The following is a 9,064-nucleotide window of genomic DNA, read 5'->3' on the forward strand; positions in this document are numbered from 1 at the left end:
AAGTGAGGACTGTGGTGAACGACTGAGTTCCGGCGAGAGCTGGGCAGGCGGTTCGCCGAACCCTTTGGTTCGCCTTAGGGGGAGGTGGGGCTGTCACATAGTCTATGCAACTTTGTGAACAAAATTTTTTCTAAAATTCTGGCCCGCCGTGTGAGGACTCGCAAAATTTTCTTATTTAAATTCTTATTTCGAGTTCATTTAATTATTTATTTGGTCAATTGCCTCGAATATTATTTTCTAACCTTATTAGACTTAAATACATGGAATTATGGCTTCATTATGTTTTTAAAGTGACTCGTTTCAAAAATTAATTTTTAGAACCTCGATTAATGAAAATAGTGAAAACGTGTTTGAAAAATTTTAGCCAATTAAGAGTACATTAAACTCGGAAAATTGGAGACATGTACAATGTTCTTAAAATAGGTAAATTTAGGTTTAAGTACTCAAGTGATAGTTAGTGGTACGATCGTTATAAGAATTTCTCGAACGTTTCACTTTATCGCCCCTAAATTGGAAATACGCGTTTTCACGCGCGCGCTTAATTGAGGGACTTTAGACCATTATTTTGGGACAATTAAGAGTGAATAATATTTACTTGAAAATAAATGCATTAGAGGTTTAGTGCACTAGTGAACCAAACGCACGAGAAATCGAGCCCTAATCGCGCCAAACGCCCCCTAATGTGAGTTGACTAATGGGTGATTTGTGGCCACAAGTTAGTATCTTCTCTTGGAAGCTTAAAAAATCTGATCACTCTCTCTCTCTTCCTTCTCAAGACTGCCGACCAGCCCTCTCTCTCTCTTAAGCTCCATTGTTCTTCATTTTACTTCGCAAATCTTACTCAAACCACCACCAAAACATCTCCAAATTCAACCAAACTTGCACCACACTTAGCTTAACACTAGGAGATCATTTTGAGCTGCAAAAAGGGTGCTGGAAATCACGGTTTCTTGGAGCATTTCAAGGGCCAAAAATTCTGATCTAGTACATTAAGAAGGTATAATATGATCCATCACCTTAAACTTGATTTATAGTAGTAGATATGCATCTCTAAGTACTTGCATGTAAGTAGATGACTTGATATTGTTGGAAAAATGTGAAAGTGGGCTCTATGAACTCCCACTCTTGGGTTGTTGCTGATTTTATGATTGATGGTGGATATATTGTTGGTTTAGTGGTTAAAATGATGGATTAATGGTGTGTAATTGATAGAAACTTCATTGGGTGCAAGAAGCAAAAGTTTCCGATTTTACCCCTGCCTTGTTCGGCCATTTTAAGGCCAATTTTTAATGATCTAATGGCTTAAATTTGATGTTTATATGACATATTAGATGTGTGAAAAATTTTATTGAAAAATAATGAGGTTTGGTTGGGCAAACGAATTTTTTTTGTGAAACTAGCAAATCTGGAAACTGTTCACGTATGGCTCTGACCAGCGGTGGTGTTTCGGCCATAACTCCGTCCTCGGATGTCGAAATCACGTGCCGTTGGTGGCGTTGAAAACTAGACATTCCAGGCTTTAATTTGAGATAAAATGTACGTTCTGATTCTTTGTGAGTGAGCCGAACCAAACGTTTTAAGATTGCTGTCCTGTTGCTCTGTTCAACTGGAATGAAGTGATAAGGCAGCAAATTGATGCCCGATTTTGGACTAGTTGGGTGCCAAATTTTGAAATTATTTCTTCTGTGATATTATAGCCCTATGAATGTATTTTTCAACGACATAAACCATGCCCTATTATGAGTTAAATTGACTGAGTTGTGACCAAAACAAGAGGACTGCCCTGTTTTGGAAAAACCGTAATATTTGGACTGGTTTGGGACAAAACCCGGGAGGGATCTTATTAATTGAAGTTTTTGATGCTAAACACTTACCAAAGGTATCATGGATGTATCTTAGACCTTTATTTCACAAATAAACCATGGTTGGATAGCTTTCTTAGTTAAACGATTTGAATTGGGAAATGAAAGTCAAAAGACAGATTGCCTTAGAAATTTTCCGGAACTTTGGATGATTAATTAACTACCTTCCCGAGGGTATTTTTCCCTGAAATTTGATAGAGAGATACCTTTCATATAGGAGTAACATACTGAAAAATTTTATACCAATCCAAGTTCGTTTTGACTCTTAGCGAAGGTTCCAATTTTGAAAACTCAAATCTGGAAATTGTTCACCAGACTTGAATTTTCCTAACTTTGAGCTACCGTATTTCGGTGCTCGAAACTCCAATTCTCAATCCGCTTGTTCTGCCCTAAACCTTACTTACACCTCTAATTGAGTTACAAATTTTAGAAGCTAGCTCGCAACGTGTGAATTTTTCCGAATTTCCAAAGTTAGCGAAAAACCAACCCCTGCTCAATTCAGAGTGTTCTGGAACAGCAACTTCATGCCCATTTTTGAATGCCTTCCACTTAGATTCATGGAAAATTGTTTTCTAAGAACTTTTAGTACTTTCTAAGAGGTTTCCAACGGTACCAAGTTTTCTAATTTTGGACCTACTGAGTGCAAGATCTGATTTTTCTAAATTTGACGCGGAAAGCTGAAATTTGCCGATTTCTTCGAAAATGAAATTTTGAAAACTCGTTACTCCTTCTTGATGATAATTGGTCGCTTTAAACTTGATTTCATGAAGGAAATCAGTTTTTCTTGTGTTAATAAAACCTCACTTTTGAACCTTTATTTCGAGTGGCTAAGGTTCTTGGTTTGAGGTATTGACTAGTCCAAATGAGCGTAACTCCTTTCTTGATTAATACGTGATTGTGAGTGAAAAATACTTGTTAATTGCTTCAGGTGCTCAAGCGAGTCTTGAAGAGAATCCCGGAGGGGACAACTAAAGATTTTCTCGCTCAATTACTTTTGAATTGGTGAGTGTCAAGTGCATGACTTGTCGTGTTTACTTGATTTACCTGCTTATATACGTGAATATCACTTGATGAGACGAGTGTGTACTTTATCGCACTCGCTCTCCTTTACTTGAACTTTACTTGTATTAACTTGGTTTTCAAAGTCGATTGAGTGAATCTCGTCGACTAAAATATACCCGTTTTCGTGTGCATGTCGTGTTGCCGTGCGTGTCGTGTATGTCGTGTTGTCGGGTGGAGTGAACCTCCTCGACTTATGGGGACGCCCAATTCTCTTAGCCAATCTTGCAACTCGAACCGGCATAAGCTTGGTCGAGAAGCTTGATAAACCAAGAGAGTAACAAAACACAACTTGATCTTTTGAGATCTTGTTCGGCATACTCGTGGAGTATCGCCCTTTTCGTGCGTGTTCAAAAATCAAAACTTGATCTCTTGAGATCTCGTGTGGCATACTCGACGAGTATCACCTTTTTCGTGCGTGTTTGGTTTCAGATCCGAGAGGGTGGAATGTTGGCCGGAGGAAGTAATAAATGAAGTTTCTACGGATAAAATACCCACCCGGATAACGGAGTGTCATCACGAGGGGGTATCGGATCGAGCTGTGGCGAAGCAAGTGGAAAATAGCTCCTGAGAGCTCCTATATCCTTAAATTGTTTCTGTTTACTTTTCTCGCTCGAATTGTAAATTACTTGAATATTGGGATTGTTACTTGGATAACGTGCTTGCATGTATGTTTTCTTGGCCTCACGAGCGTTTCGCTCACCCCGTAAATTTATTTTCCTTAACAGGAATGGATGGAGTGAAACTCGTTGGAACCCTTTGGATGTACTTTTGTATTAGGGTTTCAATTGTAATTGACTAGACATTTTGGCTATTGTATATAATTGGGAATTGATGTATCTTTTGGATCCTGATGTAAGAATTGGATAACGGATGTATTTTGAACTCGTGGTACAAGACTTCGATATTCGATTATGGAAGCGATTTTTCCTTATTAGACTGGTATAAATTGTTATATATTGTTAAGTTTGAATTGATTTGTCTCGAGTCCTGGCGAGAGCTAGGCAGGCGTTCCGCGGATACCCTTGGGTTCGCCCTTGGGAGAAGTGGGGGCGTCACACGCCGGCTAGCTCCGATATTATCTAAGATTATCTCCCCGAACCAGAGCGGGTTTATATGGGGTCGGTGCATATCTGACAATTACCTTCTAGCACAGGAGGTCATTGCGGGCATTCAGCGGAAGGCACGCGGGGGTAATGTCGTTTTTAAGCTTGACATGATGAAAGCTTACGATAGGATGATGTGGCCTTTCTTGATAAAGGTCCTACGCTCCTTTGGCTTTGGAGAACGCTGGATTGTTATGGTCTGGCGGATTATCTCCAATGTTTGGTTTTTCGTCATTGTAAATGGTTCAATCTGCGATTTCTTTAAGTCAGCTCAGGAGTTTCGCCAGGGGGATCCTTTGTCACCGGCTTTGTTCATCATCGGGGCAGAGGTGCTTTTTCGTTCTTTAAATCAACTGGTGCACCAACAGGGGTTCCAAGGCTTCAGTGTCCCACGAGGTTGTCCGACTATCACCCATTTGGGGTATGCTGATGATGTGCTAATTTTCTCAAGTGCGACCGCCACTTTTCTCCACCTGGTAATGAGGGTCTTAGAAGGGTATGACACGTCCTCCGGCCAGCGGGTGAATAAATCGAAGAGTTGCTTCTTAGTTCATGCTAACTTGGGTAGACACAGGAGGATGGTGATCCAGCGGGCTACGGGTTTCAAGTCGTGTTCCTTTCCCATCAGGTATCTGGGTACCCTCTGTATTATGGCCGCCGGAAAAAGGAGTGCTTTACTGGACTATGCCAGGCTGTGGTGAGTAAGATTGAGTCCTAAAAGAATAGGTTGTTATCTGCTGGGAGTCGGATTGTTCTATTGAAGCATGTCCTCTCTGCGTTGCCGGTATATCTCTTGATGGCTGCGTCACCTCCGAAATCTGTGTTTAAAGAGATTGAAGGGCGCTTCTCGAATTTTCTTTGGGGTGAGTCGGAGTGAGGTCACAAGTGTCACTGGATCAGGTGGCAGGATTTATGTGTGCCAGGGGAAGAAGGGGGTTTGGGGCTTCGACGTTTGGAGGATATTCATAGAGCTTTCTCCATCAAGCTTTTGTGGAGCTTCCGTTCTTTGTCATCCCTTTGGGCAACCTTCATGAAGGCTAAGTACTGCGCGCAGGTGCATCCTAATTTGGTAAATCGTAATGGGGGGTCGCTAATCTGGAGACGGATGGTGGCGGTGCGGCATCTTGTGGAGCTTCACATTGGATGGATTGGGCGATCTGGGAGCTCGAATTTTTGGTTTGATAACTGGATTGGGACAGGCTAGTTGGCTTCGCGGCTGGATAGTGTGTCGGACCATTTGGTTGCTGATTTCATAGAGAACGGACATTGGAACCTCCCACTCCTGCAGCAATGGGTGCCGCACGGGGTTGTCAGTGAGGTTGTTCGGGTTGTGCCTCCTGTAGGTCAACTTCCTGATTTAATGGTATGGAGACCGTGTTCATCGGGGCAGTTTACCCTATGGTCTGCATTTCACCTTGTGAGACGGCATGCCAATAGCTCATTCATGTCTAGACAAATATGGCACCCGGTGGTTCCTTTGAAAATTTCTTTCTTCTTATTACGTCTCTTACGGGGTCGCATACCGGTGGATTGCTGCTTGATGAAATTTGGGGTTCATGGGCCTTCCAGGTGTGGGTGTTGCTCATCTCCGGTAGTCGAAATTGTTGAGCATGTCTTTGCTATGGGGGAGATGGCGTCACGCGTATGGCATTTTTTCGGGGATCCAGTAGGCATATCCTGGGTTGGCTCATCATTTCGTGTATGTATGGCATCCTGGTGGTATGGGAAGCGGGGTAACCGGCAGCTGGCTTTTGTGCATCATATTCTTCCACTCCTAATTTGCTGGCACCTGTGGAAATTCAGAAATCGCATGAGATACGATGGAGTCCGACTAGGGTTTGCCAGGTTGTGCTACTTAGTCTTATCCGACCTCTTGGAGCTGTTTGGCCTGTTTCTTCGCCAACGTAGGTCCTTCCCTGCAGACTGGGTGCATTTCTATGCAGAGATTTCAGGGTGGGTCCCCCGGGTGTCCTATACGCTAGTGCGGTGGTCTCGACCTTCAGGGGATGCTCTCAAACTCAATACGAATGGGTGCACCAAGGGCAACCCTAGTGTTAGTGGGGCAGGAGGGATTCTTCGGGATGGAGGTGGCAGTTTGCTTTTGGCATTTTCTTGTTATTTTGGTCATGCTACGAGTCTTCAGGCCGAGGTTCGTGCGCTTCTATTTGGGGTTCAGCTGTGCGTTCAACGTGGCTTTGGTAGGTTAGATGTCGAACTAGATTCACTCGTGTTAGTCCACATTCTCCTAGGCAAGGCGAGCTGTCCTTGGGGTGTTTATCACGAGATTCAGCAGTTGTTGGAATTGCGAGGTCACTTTTTACGAGTTAGCCATTGTCTCCGCCAGGCAAACCAAGTTGCTGATGCTTTATCGAATGTCGGTTGTGCTCAGGGGGGAGAGAAGATCTACACCTCCTCGTTAGCATTACCTCCGGAGGCTAGAGGAGCCATGCGCCTAGATAGGGTAGGGGTTCCATCTGTTAGACGTATGGTTCATGACAGGGTAGATTGTAGAGGCTTCTCTTCATTTTGATCAATAAAGTCGGGTTTATTTAAAAAAAAAACCTGGTTTGAAGAGGAACCCGACAAAAGAGGTGGATCAATAAATCACTAGTTCAATCGATGGTGAGTGGTTTAACTGGTGGATCACTAAATATATTTAAATATTATGTCTCATAATTTTTTTATATAAGCTATATGGTTTAAATTGTAATAAACTATACCATAACAAATGCTCATATAGTCTAATTTATTATAGAATTATCAATTTTTATAGGAATCAATAAAACCTAAATTTAATTAGTAATCCATCAAATTTCAAGCATAAAATTTTACCTATATTTAATGTAATTATTTAGTTTATTTACGAATGTTAAGTGTAAAAGATTATTAGGATTAATATTTCCCTTTAAAATGAATTGTATAATATTTTATTTTTGAAATCCAATTCATAACTTATATAGTTTGTGGAGTAATAATTTTTATTAAAAGATCACAAATAAATTTTATTTTAGAGAAGTAAAAAAATAAAGAAACAATTGACTAATATATAATATAAGATAGTTTAATAACTACCATGTGAGTTAGTGGCCAAGTGTTAAGTACTCTTTGCTTAAATGCATAAGGTCTTGCGTTTGAACCACTACAACATCTTGTCTAAATGCATGAGGTCTTGAGTTCCAACTCCTACACTTTCTTGTCTAAATTTTTCCAACAACAACTAATGTTCTACCCAATTCAACTAATCAAGTTTTCAATTGAATTGAATTGAATTTTTCCAATGATAACTAATGTTCTACCCAGTTCAACCAATCGAGTTTTTGGTTTAATCCAATTGAACTGTCAGTTCATTGATAAGTCGACAATTTTTGTTCACATCCTATGTAATTAGAGACCCAAACCTATCTATTGCTCAGTTCACCGGGTTGTCTAATTTAACCACCAGATCAAATCAGGTTTAATAACTATGTTCAAACTTATTAGTAGACATGTTTCTCTACTACAAGTTTATCCCTTCAATCACTTTTTTTTTTCACATATATTGTGGCACAAAATGTATTATACAAAAAAAAAAACTTCTCAAGTAATTTTGAATCCAAAACTTAATTTTAAGAGGAAACTTTGTACTTTAACTCTTAGTAAATAGCCAATAAAAAATTTGTCACAATTGCAAAAAGTACTAACTTATCAGAAAAATTCTCCAAATAAAACTTCACCTAGACCAAAACAAAATTGTAAATAAGTTTGGAGACATGTGGCCTTTGCTGCCATAGTATACTCACTTTGGAGTTCCAGAATACTCACATTGAGACATAATGTTGAATTTTATTTCGAATTAGGAATTTCTCTTGGTATTCAGATTTAGGATTTTTTTCTTTAGATTTTGTATTGTAATTTTTTTATTGGTTTTATAGGGATTATATACTTTACTCTGATCAATAAAAGTAAACAATTAGTATTGCATTTTTTTGTATTACTTTCATAGGGATTATTTGCTTACCGAAGATCAATTAAAGTATATGGCTTACCAAAAGGAAAAAAGAAAAGAAATGAGTAGAATTGTATATTTAATAAAAACAATGATAAAAGGAAGGAATTGTTGAGCCAACACTTTTGTTAAAACTGAAATTTTAAAAAAGGACAAAACTTTTATTGTGCCATCTCTCCTCTTCCACCCTACGTAGTGGCGTTTCAACTATATCTTTTCTCTATGCTGCTAATCTCTTTCTCGTCTCCTTGTACTCGTTGCAAAAAGCCTTTCTACCAGGTTAATTGTAGTTTCTTCCTCCTTGATTTGTTTTCCCAAATTTCATTGCCTAATCTTGTTTTGCACAATTCTTTATGCTAGAAAAAACAATTCTAGTTCTCTCTTTTTTTTGTAAGACGATTCATCTCATTTTCACCTTTTTGAAATCTACTTGGTTAATATTTATTTGCTTTTATAGATTAAAATGATTTAGAACGTAAAATAACCGTCTCAATATTGACTATACTGCCTAATATTTTCTTTTAAAATAGAAGTACTTAATGATAAAAGCTGAGATTGATGTGTATTCAGCAGTTTAAATCCTTTTTAGAAAAGGGATACTTTCACAAATCTCCCCTGAGGTTCATAATAAATTACACCCAGTGCCAATCAAATTCTAAATATTACACTTGCCCTCCTTGGTTGTTGAAATGATTACCATACCCTTAAGGGGTGCTTTGTTCATGCTCTAGAATTGGAATTGGATATGAAGTGATATGCAAACAAACAAATTAGTATGGGTATGAACTAGTGGTATCATTGTAATGAATAGTGCTTGGTAAATAATGCTTTGGAGTATGAATCAAAATTATTTTTCTTTTTTGTTTAACAACAAACTTTTTCTTCTATTTTCCAAATTGAAAGTCATTCAGCTTTTCCTGAACAACCACCATCAGACCACCCCCAACCAAAACTTTTAATTTGTTCTTTTCTCTCCAATCACCAGTCAACACTCATAACTCACAAATACAATAATCAACAATAACTTTAACCAAAAAATGTAACACAATTTC

The sequence above is a fragment of the Coffea arabica genome, chromosome 10e, assembly GCF_036785885.1.
Source record: "Coffea arabica cultivar ET-39 chromosome 10e, Coffea Arabica ET-39 HiFi, whole genome shotgun sequence".
Lineage (NCBI taxonomy): Eukaryota > Viridiplantae > Streptophyta > Magnoliopsida > Gentianales > Rubiaceae > Coffea > Coffea arabica.